The sequence below is a fragment of the Pseudophryne corroboree genome, unplaced genomic scaffold (assembly GCF_028390025.1).
Source record: "Pseudophryne corroboree isolate aPseCor3 unplaced genomic scaffold, aPseCor3.hap2 scaffold_1274, whole genome shotgun sequence".
In the NCBI taxonomy this organism is placed as follows: Eukaryota; Metazoa; Chordata; class Amphibia; order Anura; family Myobatrachidae; genus Pseudophryne; species Pseudophryne corroboree.
In genome coordinates this window covers 123,926-145,418 of record NW_026967899.1, presented here as the reverse complement: position 1 = coordinate 145,418, position 21,493 = coordinate 123,926, and the positions used below count along the sequence as shown (strand labels likewise).

Sequence of the window (21,493 nt, the reverse complement as noted above, 5' to 3'; positions counted from 1 at the left end):
TGGGTTTAAGTCCCGTCTGAGTTGGAAGTCATTACAGCAAGTGTCTCATCACTAGAGTTGATATTTTATCCTTGCTTCAATTGTAAAACAGTCTTGCAGTGTTTAGCTTGTAAAAAATGACAACAGAAGCTAAAATATTACATTAATTATGATAACATTGTTGTTGTTGTTTTTTAAACCTTTTCTATCACCGTGGACAGCTTATTCAAGTGCCATCTGGCATGCATGTTCCTTTGTTGCTCAACATTTATCACCAAAAATGTTTTTCTTTTTCAATTCTTATGACTGTACTGATTGTATTGAATAAAATCCACATCTAGCATAACCAATTAATGCTGCAAAGTGCTCCAGTGGCGCAATTGGTCAGCACGCGGTACTTATAAGACAGTATCTGTTGAGCGATGCCGAGGTTGTGAGTTCAAGATACACCTGGAGCTTCTTTGTATACTGTTTTTTTTTCCTTTTCTTATGTCATTAGTCATTGATTATAAACTGCTACCTTAATATTTAATATGATATTACAAAGGATGAAAGAAAGAAAGAAAAAACACAAACATGATTGTGCATTTAAGTTGTCAGCACACATCTGCTTTGGTTCAAATGCACTGCATATCTTCCTTCAGTCAGCCAACAAAACAGCAATGGAAAAGATTAACATACTGTTGGTAAAGCAGTTGCATAAATTGATTTTCTGCAATATAGCATGATAATCCATACTGAAAGCTCTGGATAGTACCAGCACATTTCTTGTTGGACTTGGTAATGCAAAGAACACAGTAAACAGCTTCACTTTTTCCTCAAAAATAAATAATTGACTATTAAAAACCTAACAGTCTTAAATAAGAACATCAGTAAGCACCACTGGCATAATGGATAAGGCACTGTTCTCCTAAGCCAGTGGTTGTGGGTTTAAGTCCCGTCTGGGTTGGAAGTCATTACAGCAAGTGTCTCATCACTAGAGTTGATATTTTATCCTTGCTTCAACTGTAAAACAGTCTTGCAGTGTTTAGCTTGTAAAAAATGACCACAGAAGCTAAAATATGACATTAATTATGATAACATTGTTGTTGCTGTTTTTTAAACCTTTTCTATCACCGTGGACAGCTTATTCAAGTGCCATCTGGCATGCATGTTCCTTTGTTGCTCATCATTCATCACCAAAAATGATTTTCTTTTTCAATTCTTATGAATGTACTGATTGTATTGAATAAAATCCACATCTAGCATAACCAATCAATGCTGCAAAGTGCTCCAGTGGCGCAGTTGGTCAGCGTGCAAAACTTATAAGACAGTATCTGTTGAGCAATGCCGTGGTTGTGAGTTCAAGCCTCATCTGGAACATCTTTGTTTACTGTTTTTTTTCCTTTTCTTATGTCATTAGTCATTGATTATAAACTGCTACCTTAATATTTAATATGATATTACAAAGGATGGAAGAAAGAAAGAAAAAACACAAACATGATTGTGCATTTAAGTTGTCAGCACACATCTGCTTTGGTTCAAATGCACTGCATATCTTCCTTCAGTCAGCCAACAAAACAGCAATGGAAAAGATTAACATACTGTTGGTAAAGCAGTTGCATCAAATTGATTTTCTGCAATATAGCATGATAATCCATACTGACAGCTCTGGATAGTACCAGCACATTTCTTGCTGGACTTGGTAATGCAAAGAACACAGTAAACAGCTTCACTTTTTCTCAGAAATAAATAATTGACTATTAAAAACCTATCAGTCTTAAATAAGGACATCAGTAAGCACCACTGGCATAATGGATAAGGCACTGTTCTCCTAAGCCAGTGGTTGTTGGTTTAAGTCCCGTCTGAGTTGGAAGTCATTACAGCAAGTGTCTCATCACTAGAGTTGATATTTTATCCTTGCTTCAACTGTTAAACAGTCTTGCAGTGTTTAGCTTGTAAAAAATGACCACAGAAGCTAAAATATGACATTAATTATGATAACATTGTTGTTGTTGTTTTTTAAACCTTTTCTATCACCGTGGACAGCTTATTCAAGTGCCATCTGGAATGTATGTTCCTTTGATGCTCATCATTCATCACCAAAAATGATTTTCTTTTTCAATTCTTATGACTGTACTGATTGTATTGAATAAAATCCACATCTAGCATAACCAACTAATACTGCAAAGTGCTCCAGTGGCGCAATTGGTCAGCGTGCGGTACTAATAAGACAGTATCTGTTGAGCAATGCTGAGGTTGTGAGTTCAAGCCTCACCTGGAGCGTCTTTGTATACTGTTTTTTTTCCTTTTCTTATGTCATTAGTCATTGATTATAAACTGCTACCTTAATATTTAATATGATATTACAAAGGATGGAAGAAAGAAAGAAAGCACACAAACATAATTGTGCATTTAAGTTGTCAGCACACATCTGCTTTGGTTCAAATGCACTGCATATCTTCCTTCAGTCAGCCAACAAAACAGCAATGGAAAAGATTAACATACTGTTGGTAAAGCAGTTGCATCAAATTGATTTTCTGCAATATAGCATGATAATCCATACTGACAGCTCTGGATAGTACCAGCACATTTCTTGCTGGACTTGGTAATGCAAAGAACACAGTAAACAGCTTCTCTTTTTAAAAATAAATAAATAATTGACTATTAAAAACCTATCAGTCTTAAATAAGGACATCAGTAAGCACAACTGGCATAATGGATAAGGCACTGTTCTCCTAAGCCAGTGGTTGTGGGTTTAAGTCCCGTCTGAGTTGGAAGTCATTACAGCAAGTGTCTCATCACTAGAGTTGATATTTTATCCTTGCTTCAACTGTAAAACAGTCTTGCAGTGTTTAGCTTGTAAAAAAAAGACCACAGAAGCTAAAATATGACATTAATTATGATAACATTGTTGTTGTTGTTTTTTAAACCTTTTCTATCACCGTGGACAGCATATTCAAGTGCCATCTGGCATGCATGTTCCTTTGTTGCTCATCATTCATCACCAAAAATGATTTTCTTTTTCAATTCTTATGACTGTACTGATTGTATTGAATAAAATCCACATCTAGCATAACCAATTAACGCTGCAAAGTGCTCCAGTGGCGCAATTGGTCAGCGCGCAGTACTTATAAGACAGTATCTGTTGAGCAATGAAGAGGTTGTGAGTTCAAGCCTCACCTGGAGCATCTTTGTATACTGTTTTTTTTCCTTTTCTTATGTCATTAGTCATTGATTATAAACTGCTACCTTAATATTTAATATGATATTACAAAGGATGGAAGAAAGAAAGAAAGCACACAAACATGATTGTGCATTTAAGTTGTCAGCACACATCTGCTTTGGTTCAAATGCACTGCATATCTTCCTTCAGTCAGCCAACAAAACAGCAATGGAAAAGATTAACATACTGTTGGTAAAGCAGTTGCATCAAATTGATTTTCTGCAATATAGCATGATAATCCATACTGACAGCTCTGGATAGTACCAGCACATTTCTTGCTGGACTTGGTAATGCAAAGAACACAGTAAACAGCTTCACTTTTTCCTCAAAAATAAATAATTGACTATTAAAAACCTATCAGTCTTAAATAAGGACATCAGTAAGCACCACTGGCATAATGGATAAGGCACTGTTCTCCTAAGCCAGTGGTTGTGGGTTTAAGTCCTGTCTGAGCTGGAAGTCATTACAGCAAGTGTCTCATCACTAGAGTTGATGTTTTATCCTTGCTTCAACTGTAAAACAGTCTTGCAGTGTTTAGCTTGTAAAAAATGACCACAGAAGCTAAAATATGACATTAATTATGATAACATTGTTGTTGTTGTTTTTTAAACCTTTTCTATCACCGTGGACAGCTTATTCAAGTGCCATCTGGCATGCATGTTCCTTTGTTGCTCATCATTTATCACCAAAAATGATTTTCTTTTTCAATTCTTATGACTGTACTGATTGTATTGAATAAAATCCACATCTAGCATAACCAGTTAATGCTGCAAAGTGCTCCAGTGGCGCAATTGGTCAGCACGCGGTACTTATAAGACAGTATCTGTTGAGCAATGAAGAGGTTGTGAATTCAAGCCTCACCTGGAGCATCTTTGTATACTGTTTTTTTTTCATTTTCTTATGTCATTAGTCATTGATTATAAACTGCTACCTTAATATTTATTTTGATATTACAAAGGATGGAAGTAAGAAAGAAAAAACACAAACATGATTGTGCATTTAAGTTGTCAGCACACATCTGCTTTGGTTCAAATGCACTGCATATCTTCCTTCAGTCAGCCAACAAAACAGCAATGGAAAAGATTAACATACTGTTGGTAAAGCAGTTGCATCAAATTGATTTTCTGCAATATAGCATGATAATCCATACTGAAAGCTCTGGATAGTACCAGCACATTTCTTGTTGGACTTGGTAATGCAAAGAACACAGTAAACAGCTTCACTTTTTCCTCAAAAATAAATAATTGACTATTAAAAACCTAACAGTCTTAAATAAGAACATCAGTAAGCACCACTGGCATAATGGATAAGTCACTGCCCTCCTAAGCCAGGGGGTCCAAGTCCCATATGGGGTGGAAGTCATTACAGCAAGTGTCTCATCACTAGAGTTGATATTTTATCCTTGCTTCAACTGTAAAACAGTCTTGCAGTGTTTAGCTTGTAAAAAATGACCACAGAAGCTAAAATATGACATTAATTATGATAACATTGTTGTTGTTGTTTTTTAAACCTTTTCTATCACCGTGGACAGCTTATTCAAGTGCCATCTGGCATGCATGTTCCTTTGTTGCTCATCATTTATCACCAAAAATGTTTTTCTTTTTCAATTCTTATGACTGTACTGATTGTATTGAATAAAATCCACATCTAGCATAACCAATTAATGCTGCAAAGTGCTCCAGTGGCGCAATTGGTCAGCGCGCGGTACTTATAAGATAGTATCTGTTGAGCGATGCCGAGGTTGTGAGTTCAAGCCACACCTGGAGCTTCTTTGTATACTGTTTTTTTTCCTTTTCTTATGTCATTAGTCATTGATTATAAACTGCTACCTTAATATTTAATATGATATTACAAAGGATGAAAGAAAGAAAGAAAGAAAGCACACAAACATGATTGTGCATTTAAGTTGTCAGCACACATCTGCTTTGGTTCAAATGCACTGCATATCTTCCTTCAGTCAGCCAACAAAACAGCAATGGAAAAGATTAACATACTGTTGGTAAAGCAGTTGCATCAAATTGATTTTCTGCAATATAGCATGATAATCCATACTGACAGCTCTGGATAGTACCAGCACATTTCTTGCTGGACTTGGTAATGCAAAGAACACAGTAAACAGCTTCTCTTTTTAAAAATAAATAAATAATTGACTATTAAAAACCTATCAGTCTTAAATAAGGACATCAGTAAGCACAACTGGCATAATGGATAAGGCACTGTTCTCCTAAGCCAGTGGTTATGGGTTTAAGTCCCGTCTGAGTTGGAAGTCATTACAGCAAGTGTCTCATCACTAGAGTTGATATTTTATCCTTGCTTCAACTGTAAAACAGTCTTGCAGTGTTTAGCTTGTAAAAAAAGACCACAGAAGCTAAAATATGACATTAATTATGATAACATTGTTGTTGTTGTTGTTTTTTAAACCTTTTCTATCACCGTGGACAGCTTATTCAAGTGCCATCTGGCATGCATGTTCCTTTGTTGCTCATCATTCATCACCAAAAATGATTTTCTTTTTCAATTCTTATGACTGTACTGATTGTATTGAATAAAACCCACATCTAGCATAACCAATTAACGCTGCAAAGTGCTCCAGTGGCGCAATTGGTCAGCGCGCAGTACTTATAAGACAGTATCTGTTGAGCAATTCCGAGGTTGTGAGTTCAAGCCTCACCTGGAGCATCTTTGTATACTGTTTTTTTTTCCTTTTCTTATGTCATTAGTCATTGATTATAAACTGCTACCTTAATATTTAATATGATATTACAAAGGATGGAAGAAAGAAAGAAAGCACACAAACATGATTGTGCATTTAAGTTGTCAGCACACATCTGCTTTGGTTCAAATGCACTGCATATCTTCCTTCAGTCAGCCAACAAAACAGCAATGGAAAAGATTAACATACTGTTGGTAAAGCAGTTGCATCAAATTGATTTTCTGCAATATAGCATGATAATCCATACTGACAGCTCTGGATAGTACCAGCACATTTCTTGCTGGACTTGGTAATGCAAAGAACACAGTAAACAGCTTCTCTTTTTAAAAATAAATAAATAATTGACTATTAAAAACCTATCAGTCTTAAATAAGGACATCAGTAAGCACAACTGGCATAATGGATAAGGCACTGTTCTCCTAAGCCAGTGGTTGTGGGTTTAAGTCCCGTCTGAGTTGGAAGTCATTACAGCAAGTGTCTCATCACTAGAGTTGATATTTTATCCTTGCTTCAACTGTAAAACAGTCTTGCAGTGTTTAGCTTGTAAAAAAAAGACCACAGAAGCTAAAATATGACATTAATTATGATAACATTGTTGTTGTTGTTTTTTAAACCTTTTCTATCACCGTGGACAGCATATTCAAGTGCCATCTGGCATGCATGTTCCTTTGTTGCTCATCATTCATCACCAAAAATGATTTTCTTTTTCAATTCTTATGACTGTACTGATTGTATTGAATAAAATCCACATCTAGCATAACCAATTAACGCTGCAAAGTGCTCCAGTGGCGCAATTGGTCAGCGCGCAGTACTTATAAGACAGTATCTGTTGAGCAATGAAGAGGTTGTGAGTTCAAGCCTCACCTGGAGCATCTTTGTATACTGTTTTTTTTTCCTTTTCTTATGTCATTAGTCATTGATTATAAACTGCTACCTTAATATTTAATATGATATTACAAAGGATGGAAGAAAGAAAGAAAGCACACAAACATGATTGTGCATTTAAGTTGTCAGCACACATCTGCTTTGGTTCAAATGCACTGCATATCTTCCTTCAGTCAGCCAACAAAACAGCAATGGAAAAGATTAACATACTGTTGGTAAAGCAGTTGCATCAAATTGATTTTCTGCAATATAGCATGATAATCCATACTGACAGCTCTGGATAGTACCAGCACATTTCTTGCTGGACTTGGTAATGCAAAGAACACAGTAAACAGCTTCACTTTTTCCTCAAAAATAAATAATTGACTATTAAAAACCTATCAGTCTTAAATAAGGACATCAGTAAGCACCACTGGCATAATGGATAAGGCACTGTTCTCCTAAGCCAGTGGTTGTGGGTTTAAGTCCTGTCTGAGCTGGAAGTCATTACAGCAAGTGTCTCATCACTAGAGTTGATGTTTTATCCTTGCTTCAACTGTAAAACAGTCTTGCAGTGTTTAGCTTGTAAAAAATGACCACAGAAGCTAAAATATGACATTAATTATGATAACATTGTTGTTGTTGTTTTTTAAACCTTTTCTATCACCGTGGACAGCTTATTCAAGTGCCATCTGGCATGCATGTTCCTTTGTTGCTCATCATTTATCACCAAAAATGATTTTCTTTTTCAATTCTTATGACTGTACTGATTGTATTGAATAAAATCCACATCTAGCATAACCAGTTAATGCTGCAAAGTGCTCCAGTGGCGCAATTGGTCAGCACGCGGTACTTATAAGACAGTATCTGTTGAGCAATGAAGAGGTTGTGAATTCAAGCCTCACCTGGAGCATCTTTGTATACTGTTTTTTTTTTCATTTTCTTATGTCATTAGTCATTGATTATAAACTGCTACCTTAATATTTATTTTGATATTACAAAGGATGGAAGTAAGAAAGAAAAAACACAAACATGATTGTGCATTTAAGTTGTCAGCACACATCTGCTTTGGTTCAAATGCACTGCATATCTTCCTTCAGTCAGCCAACAAAACAGCAATGGAAAAGATTAACATACTGTTGGTAAAGCAGTTGCATCAAATTGATTTTCTGCAATATAGCATGATAATCCATACTGAAAGCTCTGGATAGTACCAGCACATTTCTTGTTGGACTTGGTAATGCAAAGAACACAGTAAACAGCTTCACTTTTTCCTCAAAAATAAATAATTGACTATTAAAAACCTAACAGTCTTAAATAAGAACATCAGTAAGCACCACTGGCATAATGGATAAGTCACTGCCCTCCTAAGCCAGGGGGTCCAAGTCCCATATGGGGTGGAAGTCATTACAGCAAGTGTCTCATCACTAGAGTTGATATTTTATCCTTGCTTCAACTGTAAAACAGTCTTGCAGTGTTTAGCTTGTAAAAAATGACCACAGAAGCTAAAATATGACATTAATTATGATAACATTGTTGTTGTTGTTTTTTAAACCTTTTCTATCACCGTGGACAGCTTATTCAAGTGCCATCTGGCATGCATGTTCCTTTGTTGCTCATCATTTATCACCAAAAATGTTTTTCTTTTTCAATTCTTATGACTGTACTGATTGTATTGAATAAAATCCACATCTAGCATAACCAATTAATGCTGCAAAGTGCTCCAGTGGCGCAATTGGTCAGCGCGCGGTACTTATAAGATAGTATCTGTTGAGCGATGCCGAGGTTGTGAGTTCAAGCCACACCTGGAGCTTCTTTGTATACTGTTTTTTTTCCTTTTCTTATGTCATTAGTCATTGATTATAAACTGCTACCTTAATATTTAATATGATATTACAAAGGATGAAAGAAAGAAAGAAAGAAAGCACACAAACATGATTGTGCATTTAAGTTGTCAGCACACATCTGCTTTGGTTCAAATGCACTGCATATCTTCCTTCAGTCAGCCAACAAAACAGCAATGGAAAAGATTAACATACTGTTGGTAAAGCAGTTGCATCAAATTGATTTTCTGCAATATAGCATGATAATCCATACTGACAGCTCTGGATAGTACCAGCACATTTCTTGCTGGACTTGGTAATGCAAAGAACACAGTAAACAGCTTCTCTTTTTAAAAATAAATAAATAATTGACTATTAAAAACCTATCAGTCTTAAATAAGGACATCAGTAAGCACAACTGGCATAATGGATAAGGCACTGTTCTCCTAAGCCAGTGGTTATGGGTTTAAGTCCCGTCTGAGTTGGAAGTCATTACAGCAAGTGTCTCATCACTAGAGTTGATATTTTATCCTTGCTTCAACTGTAAAACAGTCTTGCAGTGTTTAGCTTGTAAAAAAAGACCACAGAAGCTAAAATATGACATTAATTATGATAACATTGTTGTTGTTGTTGTTTTTTAAACCTTTTCTATCACCGTGGACAGCTTATTCAAGTGCCATCTGGCATGCATGTTCCTTTGTTGCTCATCATTCATCACCAAAAATGATTTTCTTTTTCAATTCTTATGACTGTACTGATTGTATTGAATAAAACCCACATCTAGCATAACCAATTAACGCTGCAAAGTGCTCCAGTGGCGCAATTGGTCAGCGCGCAGTACTTATAAGACAGTTTCTGTTGAGCAATTCCGAGGTTGTGAGTTCAAGCCTCACCTGGAGCATCTTTGTATACTGTTTTTTTTTCCTTTTCTTATGTCATTAGTCATTGATTATAAACTGCTACCTTAATATTTAATATGATATTACAAAGGATGGAAGAAAGAAAGAAAGCACACACACATGATTGTGCATTTAAGTTGTCAGCACACATCTGCTTTGGTTCAAATGCACTGCATATCTTCCTTCAGTCAGCCAACAAAACAGCAATGGAAAAGATTAACATACTGTTGGTAAAGCAGTTGCATCAAATTGATTTTCTGCAATATAGCATGATAATCCATACTGACAGCTCTGGATAGTACCAGCACATTTCTTGCTGGACTTGGTAATGCAAAGAACACAGTAAACAGCTTCTCTTTTTAAAAATAAATAAATAATTGACTATTAAAAACCTATCAGTCTTAAATAAGGACATCAGTAAGCACAACTGGCATAATGGATAAGGCACTGTTCTCCTAAGCCAGTGGTTGTGGGTTTAAGTCCCGTCTGAGTTGGAAGTCATTACAGCAAGTGTCTCATCACTAGAGTTGATATTTTATCCTTGCTTCAACTGTAAAACAGTCTTGCAGTGTTTAGCTTGTAAAAAAAAGACCACAGAAGCTAAAATATGACATTAATTATGATAACATTGTTGTTGTTGTTTTTTAAACCTTTTCTATCACCGTGGACAGCATATTCAAGTGCCATCTGGCATGCATGTTCCTTTGTTGCTCATCATTCATCACCAAAAATGATTTTCTTTTTCAATTCTTATGACTGTACTGATTGTATTGAATAAAATCCACATCTAGCATAACCAATTAACGCTGCAAAGTGCTCCAGTGGCGCAATTGGTCAGCGCGCAGTACTTATAAGACAGTATCTGTTGAGCAATGAAGAGGTTGTGAGTTCAAGCCTCACCTGGAGCATCTTTGTATACTGTTTTTTTTCCTTTTCTTATGTCATTAGTCATTGATTATAAACTGCTACCTTAATATTTAATATGATATTACAAAGGATGGAAGAAAGAAAGAAAGCACACAAACATGATTGTGCATTTAAGTTGTCAGCACACATCTGCTTTGGTTCAAATGCACTGCATATCTTCCTTCAGTCAGCCAACAAAACAGCAATGGAAAAGATTAACATACTGTTGGTAAAGCAGTTGCATCAAATTGATTTTCTGCAATATAGCATGATAATCCATACTGACAGCTCTGGATAGTACCAGCACATTTCTTGCTGGACTTGGTAATGCAAAGAACACAGTAAACAGCTTCACTTTTTCCTCAAAAATAAATAATTGACTATTAAAAACCTATCAGTCTTAAATAAGGACATCAGTAAGCACCACTGGCATAATGGATAAGGCACTGTTCTCCTAAGCCAGTGGTTGTGGGTTTAAGTCCTGTCTGAGCTGGAAGTCATTACAGCAAGTGTCTCATCACTAGAGTTGATGTTTTATCCTTGCTTCAACTGTAAAACAGTCTTGCAGTGTTTAGCTTGTAAAAAATGACCACAGAAGCTAAAATATGACATTAATTATGATAACATTGTTGTTGTTGTTGTTTTTTAAACCTTTTCTATCACCGTGGACAGCTTATTCAAGTGCCATCTGGCATGCATGTTCCTTTGTTGCTCATCATTTATCACCAAAAATGATTTTCTTTTTCAATTCTTATGACTGTACTGATTGTATTGAATAAAATCCACATCTAGCATAACCAGTTAATGCTGCAAAGTGCTCCAGTGGCGCAATTGGTCAGCACGCGGTACTTATAAGACAGTATCTGTTGAGCAATGAAGAGGTTGTGAATTCAAGCCTCACCTGGAGCATCTTTGTATACTGTTTTTTTTTCATTTTCTTATGTCATTAGTCATTGATTATAAACTGCTACCTTAATATTTATTTTGATATTACAAAGGATGGAAGTAAGAAAGAAAAAACACAAACATGATTGTGCATTTAAGTTGTCAGCACACATCTGCTTTGGTTCAAATGCACTGCATATCTTCCTTCAGTCAGCCAACAAAACAGCAATGGAAAAGATTAACATACTGTTGGTAAAGCAGTTGCATCAAATTGATTTTCTGCAATATAGCATGATAATCCATACTGAAAGCTCTGGATAGTACCAGCACATTTCTTGTTGGACTTGGTAATGCAAAGAACACAGTAAACAGCTTCACTTTTTCCTCAAAAATAAATAATTGACTATTAAAAACCTAACAGTCTTAAATAAGAACATCAGTAAGCACCACTGGCATAATGGATAAGTCACTGCCCTCCTAAGCCAGGGGGTCCAAGTCCCATATGGGGTGGAAGTCATTACAGCAAGTGTCTCATCACTAGAGTTGATATTTTATCCTTGCTTCAACTGTAAAACAGTCTTGCAGTGTTTAGCTTGTAAAAAATGACCACAGAAGCTAAAATATGACATTAATTATGATAACATTGTTGTTGTTGTTTTTTAAACCTTTTCTATCACCGTGGACAGCTTATTCAAGTGCCATCTGGCATGCATGTTCCTTTGTTGCTCATCATTTATCACCAAAAATGTTTTTCTTTTTCAATTCTTATGACTGTACTGATTGTATTGAATAAAATCCACATCTAGCATAACCAATTAATGCTGCAAAGTGCTCCAGTGGCGCAATTGGTCAGCGCGCGGTACTTATAAGATAGTATCTGTTGAGCGATGCCGAGGTTGTGAGTTCAAGCCACACCTGGAGCTTCTTTGTATACTGTTTTTTTTCCTTTTCTTATGTCATTAGTCATTGATTATAAACTGCTACCTTAATATTTAATATGATATTACAAAGGATGAAAGAAAGAAAGAAAGAAAGCACACAAACATGATTGTGCATTTAAGTTGTCAGCACACATCTGCTTTGGTTCAAATGCACTGCATATCTTCCTTCAGTCAGCCAACAAAACAGCAATGGAAAAGATTAACATACTGTTGGTAAAGCAGTTGCATCAAATTGATTTTCTGCAATATAGCATGATAATCCATACTGACAGCTCTGGATAGTACCAGCACATTTCTTGCTGGACTTGGTAATGCAAAGAACACAGTAAACAGCTTCTCTTTTTAAAAATAAATAAATAATTGACTATTAAAAACCTATCAGTCTTAAATAAGGACATCAGTAAGCACAACTGGCATAATGGATAAGGCACTGTTCTCCTAAGCCAGTGGTTATGGGTTTAAGTCCCGTCTGAGTTGGAAGTCATTACAGCAAGTGTCTCATCACTAGAGTTGATATTTTATCCTTGCTTCAACTGTAAAACAGTCTTGCAGTGTTTAGCTTGTAAAAAAAGACCACAGAAGCTAAAATATGACATTAATTATGATAACATTGTTGTTGTTGTTGTTTTTTAAACCTTTTCTATCACCGTGGACAGCTTATTCAAGTGCCATCTGGCATGCATGTTCCTTTGTTGCTCATCATTCATCACCAAAAATGATTTTCTTTTTCAATTCTTATGACTGTACTGATTGTATTGAATAAAACCCACATCTAGCATAACCAATTAACGCTGCAAAGTGCTCCAGTGGCGCAATTGGTCAGCGCGCAGTACTTATAAGACAGTATCTGTTGAGCAATTCCGAGGTTGTGAGTTCAAGCCTCACCTGGAGCATCTTTGTATACTGTTTTTTTTTCCTTTTCTTATGTCATTAGTCATTGATTATAAACTGCTACCTTAATATTTAATATGATATTACAAAGGATGGAAGAAAGAAAGAAAGCACACAAACATGATTGTGCATTTAAGTTGTCAGCACACATCTGCTTTGGTTCAAATGCACTGCATATCTTCCTTCAGTCAGCCAACAAAACAGCAATGGAAAAGATTAACATACTGTTGGTAAAGCAGTTGCATCAAATTGATTTTCTGCAATATAGCATGATAATCCATACTGACAGCTCTGGATAGTACCAGCACATTTCTTGCTGGACTTGGTAATGCAAAGAACACAGTAAACAGCTTCACTTTTTCCTCAAAAATAAATAATTGACTATTAAAAACCTATCAGTCTTAAATAAGGACATCAGTAAGCACCACTGGCATAATGGATAAGGCACTGTTCTCCTAAGCCAGTGGTTGTGGGTTTAAGTCCCGTCTGAGCTGGAAGTCATTACAGCAAGTGTCTCATCACTAGAGTTGATATTTTATCCTTGCTTCAACTGTAAAACAGTCTTGCAGTGTTTAGCTTGTAAAAAATGACCACAGAAGCTAAAATATGACATTAATTATGATAACATTGTTGTTGTTGTTTAAGCCTTTTCTATCACCGTGGACAGCTTATTCAAGTGCCATCTGGCATGCATGTTCCTTTGTTGCTCATCATTCATCACCAACAATGATTTTCTTTTTCAATTCTTATGACTGTACTGATTGTATTGAATAAAATCCACATCTATCATAACCAATTAATGCTGCAAAGTGCTCCAGTGGCGCAATTGGTCAGCGCGCGGTACTTATAAGACAGTTTCTGTTGAGCAATGCCGAAGTTGTGAGTTCAAGCCTCACCTGGAGCATCTTTTTATACTGTTTTTTTTCCTTTTCTTATGTCATTAGTCATTGATTATAAACTGCTACCTTAATATTTAATATGATATTTCAAAGGATGGAAGAAAGAAAGAAAAAACACAAACATGATTGTGCATTTAAGTTGTCAGCACACATCTGCTTTGGTTCAAATGCACTGCATATCTTCCTTCAGTCAGCCAACAAAACAGCAATGGAAAAGATTAACATACTGTTGGTAAAGCAGTTGCATCAAATTGATTTTCTGCAATATAGCATGATAATCCATACTGACAGCTCTGGATAGTACCAGCACATTTCTTGCTGGACTTGGTAATGCAAAGAACACAGTAAACAGCTTCACTTTTTCATCAAAAATAAATAATTGACTATTAAAAAAATAACAGTCTTAAATAAGAACATCAGTAAGCACCACTGGCATAATGGATAAGTCACTGCCCTCCTAAGCCACGGGGTCCAAGTCCCATATAAGGTGGAAGTCATTACAGCAAGTGTCTCATCACTAGAGTTGATATTTTATCCTTGCTTCAACTGTAAAACAGTCTTGCAGTGTTTAGCTTGTAAAAAATGACCACAGAAGCTAAAATATGACATTAATTATGATAACATTGTTGTTGTTGTTTTTTAAACCTTTTCTATCACCGTGGACAGCTTATTCAAGTGCCATCTGGCATGCATGTTCCTTTGTTGCTCATCATTTATCACCAAAAATGATTTTCTTTTTAAATTCTTATGACTGTACTGATTGTATTGAATAAAATCCACATCTAGCATAACCAATTAATGCTGCAAAGTGCTCCAGTGGCGCAATTGGTCAGCGCGCGGTACTTATAAAACAGTATCTGTTGAGCGATGCCGAGGTTCAAGCCTCACCTGGAGCATCTTTGTATACTGTTTTTTTTTCCTTTTCTTATGTCATTAGTCATTGATTATAAACTGCTACCTTAATATTTAATATGATATTACAAAGGATGGAAGAAAGAAAGAAAAAACACAAACATGATTGTGCATTTAAGTTGTCAGCACACATCTGCTTTGGTTAAAATGCACTGCATATCTTCCTTCAGGCAGCCAACAAAACAGCAATGAAAAAGATTAACATACTGTTGGTAAAGCAGTTGCATCAAATTGATTTTCTGCAATATAGCATGATAATCCATAATGAAAGCTCTGGATAGTACCAGCACATTTCTTGTTGGACTTGGTAATGCAAAGAACACAGTAAACAGCTTCACTTTTTCCTCAAAAATAAATAATTGACTATTAAAAACCTATCAGTCTTAAATAAGAACATCAGTAAGCACCACTGGCATAATGGATAAGTCACTGCCCTCCTAAGCCAGGGGGTCCAAGTCCCATATGGGGTGGAAGTCATTACAGCAAGTGTCTCATCACTAGAGTTGATATTTTATCCTTGCTTCAACTGTAAAACAGTCTTGCAGTGTTTAGCTTATAAAAAATGACCACAGAAGCTAAAATATGACATTAATTATGATAACATTGTTGTTGTTGTTTAAGCCTTTTCTATCACCGTGGACAGCTTATTCAAGTGCCATCTGGCATGCATGTTCCTTTGTTGCTCATCATTCATCACCAACAATGATTTTCTTTTTCAATTCTTATGACTGTACTGATTGTATTGAATAAAATCCACATCTAGCATAACCAATTAATGCTGCAAAGTGCTCCAGTGGCGCAATTGGTCAGCGCGCGGTACTTATAAGACAGTTTCTGTTGAGCAATGCCGAAGTTGTGAGTTCAAGCCTCACCTGGAGCATCTTTTTATACTGTTTTTTTTCCTTTTCTTATGTCATTAGTCATTGATTATAAACTGCTACCTTAATATTTAATATGATATTTCAAAGGATGGAAGAAAGAAAGAAAAAACACAAACATGATTGTGCATTTAAGTTGTCAGCACACATCTGCTTTGGTTCAAATGCACTGCATATCTTCCTTCAGTCAGCCAACAAAACAGCAATGGAAAAGATTAACATACTGTTGGTAAAGCAGTTGCATCAAATTGATTTTCTGCAATATAGCATGATAATCCATACTGACAGCTCTGGATAGTACCAGCACATTTCTTGCTGGACTTGGTAATGCAAAGAACACAGTAAACAGCTTCACTTTTTCATCAAAAATAAATAATTGACTATTAAAAAAATAACAGTCTTAAATAAGAACATCAGTAAGCACCACTGGCATAATGGATAAGTCACTGCCCTCCTAAGCCACGGGGTCCAAGTCCCATATAAGGTGGAAGTCATTACAGCAAGTGTCTCATCACTAGAGTTGATATTTTATCCTTGCTTCAACTGTAAAACAGTCTTGCAGTGTTTAGCTTGTAAAAAATGACCACAGAAGCTAAAATATGACATTAATTATGATAACATTGTTGTTGTTGTTTTTTAAACCTTTTCTATCACCGTGGACAGCTTATTCAAGTGCCATCTGGCATGCATGTTCCTTTGTTGCTCATCATTTATCACCAAAAATGATTTTCTTTTTCAATTCTTATGACTGTACTGATTGTATTGAATAAAATCCACATCTAGCATAACCAATTAATGCTGCAAAGTGCTCCAGTGGCGCAATTGGTCAGCACACGGTACTTATAAGACAGTATCTGTTGAGCGATGCCGAGGTTGTGAGTTCAAGCCTCACCTGGAGCATCTTTGTATACTGTTTTTTTTTTCCTTTTCTTATGTCATTAGTCATTGATTATAAACTGCTACCTTAATATTTAATATGATATTACAAAGGATGGAAGAAAGAAAGAAAAAACACAAACATGATTGTGCATTTAAGTTGTCAGCACACATCTGCTTTGGTTCAAATGCACTGCATATCTTCCTTCAGTCAGCCAACAAAACAGCAATGGAAAAGATTAACATACTGTTGGTAAAGCAGTTGCATCAAATTGATTTTCTGCAATATAGCATGATAATCCATACTGACAGCTCTGGATAGTACCAGCACATTTCTTGCTGGACTTGGTAATGCAAAGAACACAGTAAACAGCTTCACTTTTTCCTCAAAAATAAATAATTGACTATTAAAAACATAAAAGTCTTAAATAAGAACACCAGTAAGCACCACTGGCATAATGGATAAGTCACTGCCCTCCTAAGCCAGGGGGTCCAAGTCCCATATGGGGTGGAAGTCATTACAGCAAGTTTCTCATCACTAGAGTTGATATTTTATCCTTGCTTCAACTGTAAAACAGTCTTGCAGTGTTTAGCTTGTAAAAAATGACCACAGAGCTAAAATATGACATTAATTATGATAACATTGTTGTTGTTGTTTTTTAAACCTTTTCTATCACCGTGGACAGCTTATTCAAGTGCCGTCTGGCATGCATGTTCCTTTGTTGCTCATCATTCATCACCAAAAATGATTTTCTTTTTCAATTCTTATGACTGTACTGATTGTATTGAATAAAATCCACATCTAGCATAACCAATTAATGTTGCAAAGTGCTCCAGTGGCACAATTGGTCAGCGCGCGGTACTTATAAGACAGTATCTGTTGAGCAATGTCGAGGTTGTGAGTTCAAGCCTCACCAGGAGCATCTTTGTATACTGTTTTTTTTTCCTTTTCTTATGTCATTAGTCATTGATTATAAACTGCTACCTTAATATTTAATATGATATTACAAAGGATGGAAGAAAGAAAGAAATAACACAAACATGATTGTGCATTTAAGTTGTCAGCACACATCTGCTTTGGTTCAAATGCACTGCATATCTTTCTTCAGTCAGCCAACAAAACAGCAATGGAAAAGATTAACATACTGTTGGTAAAGCAGTTGCATCAAATTGATTTTCTGCAATATAGCATGATAATCCATACTGACAGCTCTGGATAGTACCAGCACATTTCTTGCTGGACTTGGTAATGCAAAGAACACAGTAAACAGCTTCACTTTTTCCTCAAAAATAAATAATTGACTATTAAAAACCTAACAGTCTTAAATAAGAACATCAGTAAGCACCACTGGCATAATGGGTAAGGCACTGTTCTCCTAAGCCAGTGGTTGTGGGTTTAAGTCCCGTCTGAGTTGGAAATCATTACAGCAAGTTTTTCATCACTAGAGTTGATATTTTATCCTTGCTTCAACTGTAAAACAGTCTTGCAGTGTTTAGCTTGTAAAAAATGACCACAGAAGCTAAAATATGACATTAATTATGATAACATTGTTGTTGCTGTTTTTTTAAACCTTTTCTATCACCGTGGACAGCTTATTCAAGTGCCATCTGGCATGCATGTTCCTTTGTTTCTCATCATTTATCACCAAAAATGATTTTCTTTTTCAATTCTTATGACTGTACTGATTGTATTGAATAAAATCCACATCTAGCATAACCAACGAATGCTGCAAAGTGCTCCAGTGGCGCAATTGGTCAGCGCACGGTACTTATAAGACAGTATCTGTTGAGCAATGCCGAGGTTGTGAGTTCAAGCCTCACTTGGAGCATCTTTGTATACTGTATTTTTTTCCTTTTCTTATGTCATTAGTCATTGATTATAAACTGCTACCTTAGTATTTAATATGATATTACAAAGGTTGGAAGAAAGAAAGAAAAAACACAAACATGATTGTGCATTTAAGTTGTCAGCACACATCTGCTTTGGTTCAAATGCACTGCATATCTTCCTTCAGTCAGCCAACAAAACAGCAATGGAAAAGATTAACATACTGTTGGTAAAGCAGTTGCATCAAATTGATTTTCTGCAATATAGCATGATAATCCATACTGACAGCTCTGGATAGTACCAGCACATTTCTTGCTGGACTTGGCAATGCAAAGAACACAGTAAACAGCTTAACTTTTCTTCAAAAATAAATAATTGACTATTAAAAACCTATCAGTCTTAAATAAGGACATCAGTAAGCACCACTGGCATAATGGATAAGGCACTGTTCTCCTAAGCCAGTCGTTGTGGGTTTAAGTCCCTTCTGAGTTGGAAGTCATTACAGCAAGTGGCATCATGGATAAGTCACTGCCCTCCTAAGCCACGGGGTCCAAGTCCCATATGGGGTGGAAGTCATTACAGCAAGTGTCTCATCACTAGAGTTGATATTTTATCCTTGCTTCAACTGTAAAACCTTCTTGCAGTGTTTAGCTTGTAAAACATGACCACAGAAGCTAAAATATGACATTAATTATGATAACATTGTTGTTGTTGTTTTTTAAACCTTTTCTATCACCGTGGACAGCTTATTCAAGTGCCATCTGGCATGCATGTTCCTTTGTTGCTCATCATTCATCACCAAAAATGATTTTCTTTTTCAATTCTTATGACTGTACTAATTGTATTGAATAAAATCCACATCTAGCATAACCAATTAATGCTGCAAAGTGCTCAAGTGGTGCAATTGGTCAGTGCACGTTATTTATAAGACAGTATCTGTTGAGCAATGCAGAGGTTGTGAGTTCAAGCCTCACCTGGAGCATCTTTGTATACTGCTTTTTTTCCTTTTCTTATGTCATTAGTCATTTATTATAAACTGCTACCTTAATATTTAATATGATATTACAAAGGATGGAAGAAAGAAAGAAAAAACACAAACATGATTGTGCATTTAAGTTGTCAGCACACATCTGCTTTGGTTCAAATGCACTGCATATCTTCCTTCAGTCAGCCAACAAAACAGCAATGGAAAAGATTACTGTTGGTAAAGCAGTTGCATCAAATAGATTTTCTGCAATATAGCATGATAATCCATACTGACAGCTCTGGATAGTACCAGCACATTTCTTGCTGGACTTGGTAATGCAAAGAACACAGTAAACAGCTTCACTTTTTCCTCAAAAATAAATAATTGACTATTAAAAATCTAACAGTCTTAAATAAGAACATCAGTAAGCACCACTGGCATAATGAATAAGTCACTGCCCTCCTAAGCCAGGGGGTCCAAGTCCCATATGGGGTGGAAGTCTTTACAGCAAGTGTCTCATCACTAGAGTTGATATTTTATCCTTGCTTCAACTGTAAAACAGTCTTGCAGTGTTTAGCTTGTAAAAAATGACCACAGAGCTAAAATATGACATTAATTATGATAACATTGTTGTTGTTGTTGTTTTTTAAACCTTTTCTATCACCGTGGACAGCTTATTCAAGTGCCATCTGGCATGCATGTTCCTTTGTTGCTCATCATTCATCACCAAAAATGATTTTCTTTTTCAATTCTTATGACTGTACTAATTGTATTGAATAAAATCCACATCTAGCATAACCAATTAATGCTGCAAAGTGCTCCAGTGGTGCAATTGGTCAGCGCACGTTATTTATAAGACAGTATCTGTTGAGCAATGCTGAGGTTGTGAGTTCAAGCCTCACCTGGAGCATCTTTGTATACTGCTTTTTTTCCTTTTCTTATGTCATTAGTCATTGATTATAAACTGCTACCTTAATATTTAATATGATATTACAAAGGATGGAAGAAAGAAAGAAAAAACACAAACATGATTGTGCATTTAAGTTGTCAGCACACATCTGCTTTGGTTCAAATGCACTGCATATCTTCCTTCAGTCAGCCAACAAAACAGCAATGGAAAAGATTAACATACTGTTGGTAAAGCAGTTGCATCAAATTGATTTTCTGCAATATAGCATGATAATCCATACTGACAGCTCTGGATAGTACCAGCACATTTCTTGCTGGACTTGGTAATGCAAAGAACACAGTAAACAGCTTCACTTTTTCATCAAAAATAAATAATTGACTATTAAAAACCTATCAGTCTTAAATAAGGACATCAGTAAGCACCACTGGCATAATGGATAAGGCACTGTTCTCCTAAGCCAGTGGTTGTGAATTTAAGTCCCGTCTCAGTTGGAAGTCATTACAGCAAGTGTCTCATCACTAGAGTTGATATTTTATCCTTGCTTCAACTGTAAAACAGTCTTGCAGTGTTTAGCTTGTAAAAAATGACCACAGAAGCAAAAATATGACATTAATTATGATAACATTGTTGTTGTTGTTTTTTAAACCTTTTCTATCACCGTGGACAGCTTATTCAAGTGCCATCTGGCATGCATGTTCCTTTGTTGCTCATCATTTATCACCAAAAATGATTTTCTTTTTCAATTCTTATGACTGTACTGATTGTATTGAATAAAATCCACATCTAGCATAACCAACTAATGCTGCAAAGTGCTCCAGTGGCGCAATTGGTCAGCGCACGGTTCTTATAAGACAGAATCTGTTGAGCAATGCCGAGGTTGTGAGTTCAAGCCTCACCTGGAGCATATTGTATTTTTTTCCTTTTCTTATGTCATTAGTCATTGATTATAAACTGCTACCTTAATATTTAATATGATATTACAAAGGATGGAAGAAAGAAAGAAAAAACACAAACATGATTGTGCATTTAAGTTGTCAGCACACATCTGCTTTGGTTCAAATGCACTGCATATCTTCCTTCATTCAGCCAACAAAACAGCAATGAAAAAGATTAACAT

General features: G+C 35.9%; 6 non-coding genes across 6 annotated transcripts; all 6 read left to right on the top strand.

Moving 5' to 3' along the window:
- The first annotated feature begins 2,151 nt into the window (after positions 1 to 2,151).
- Positions 2,152 to 2,244, top strand: TRNAI-AAU (transfer RNA isoleucine (anticodon AAU)). Its single transcript is given in 2 exon segments — positions 2,152 to 2,189; positions 2,209 to 2,244. It is a non-coding gene; the product is annotated as a tRNA-Ile (tRNA).
- Positions 2,245 to 13,917: 11,673 nt separating this feature from the next.
- Positions 13,918 to 14,010, top strand: TRNAI-UAU (transfer RNA isoleucine (anticodon UAU)). The gene is given in 2 exon segments: positions 13,918 to 13,955; positions 13,975 to 14,010. It is a non-coding gene; the product is annotated as a tRNA-Ile (tRNA).
- Positions 14,011 to 15,704: 1,694 nt separating this feature from the next.
- On the top strand, positions 15,705 to 15,797 carry TRNAI-UAU (transfer RNA isoleucine (anticodon UAU)). Its single transcript is given in 2 exon segments — positions 15,705 to 15,742; positions 15,762 to 15,797. It is a non-coding gene; the product is annotated as a tRNA-Ile (tRNA).
- Positions 15,798 to 16,602: 805 nt separating this feature from the next.
- On the top strand, positions 16,603 to 16,695 carry TRNAI-UAU (transfer RNA isoleucine (anticodon UAU)). Its single transcript is given in 2 exon segments — positions 16,603 to 16,640; positions 16,660 to 16,695. It is a non-coding gene; the product is annotated as a tRNA-Ile (tRNA).
- Positions 16,696 to 18,407: 1,712 nt separating this feature from the next.
- On the top strand, positions 18,408 to 18,500 carry TRNAI-UAU (transfer RNA isoleucine (anticodon UAU)). The gene is given in 2 exon segments: positions 18,408 to 18,445; positions 18,465 to 18,500. It is a non-coding gene; the product is annotated as a tRNA-Ile (tRNA).
- A 2,687-nt stretch (positions 18,501 to 21,187) lies between these two features.
- On the top strand, positions 21,188 to 21,280 carry TRNAI-UAU (transfer RNA isoleucine (anticodon UAU)). The gene is given in 2 exon segments: positions 21,188 to 21,225; positions 21,245 to 21,280. It is a non-coding gene; the product is annotated as a tRNA-Ile (tRNA).
- Positions 21,281 to 21,493: the final 213 nt, after the last annotated feature.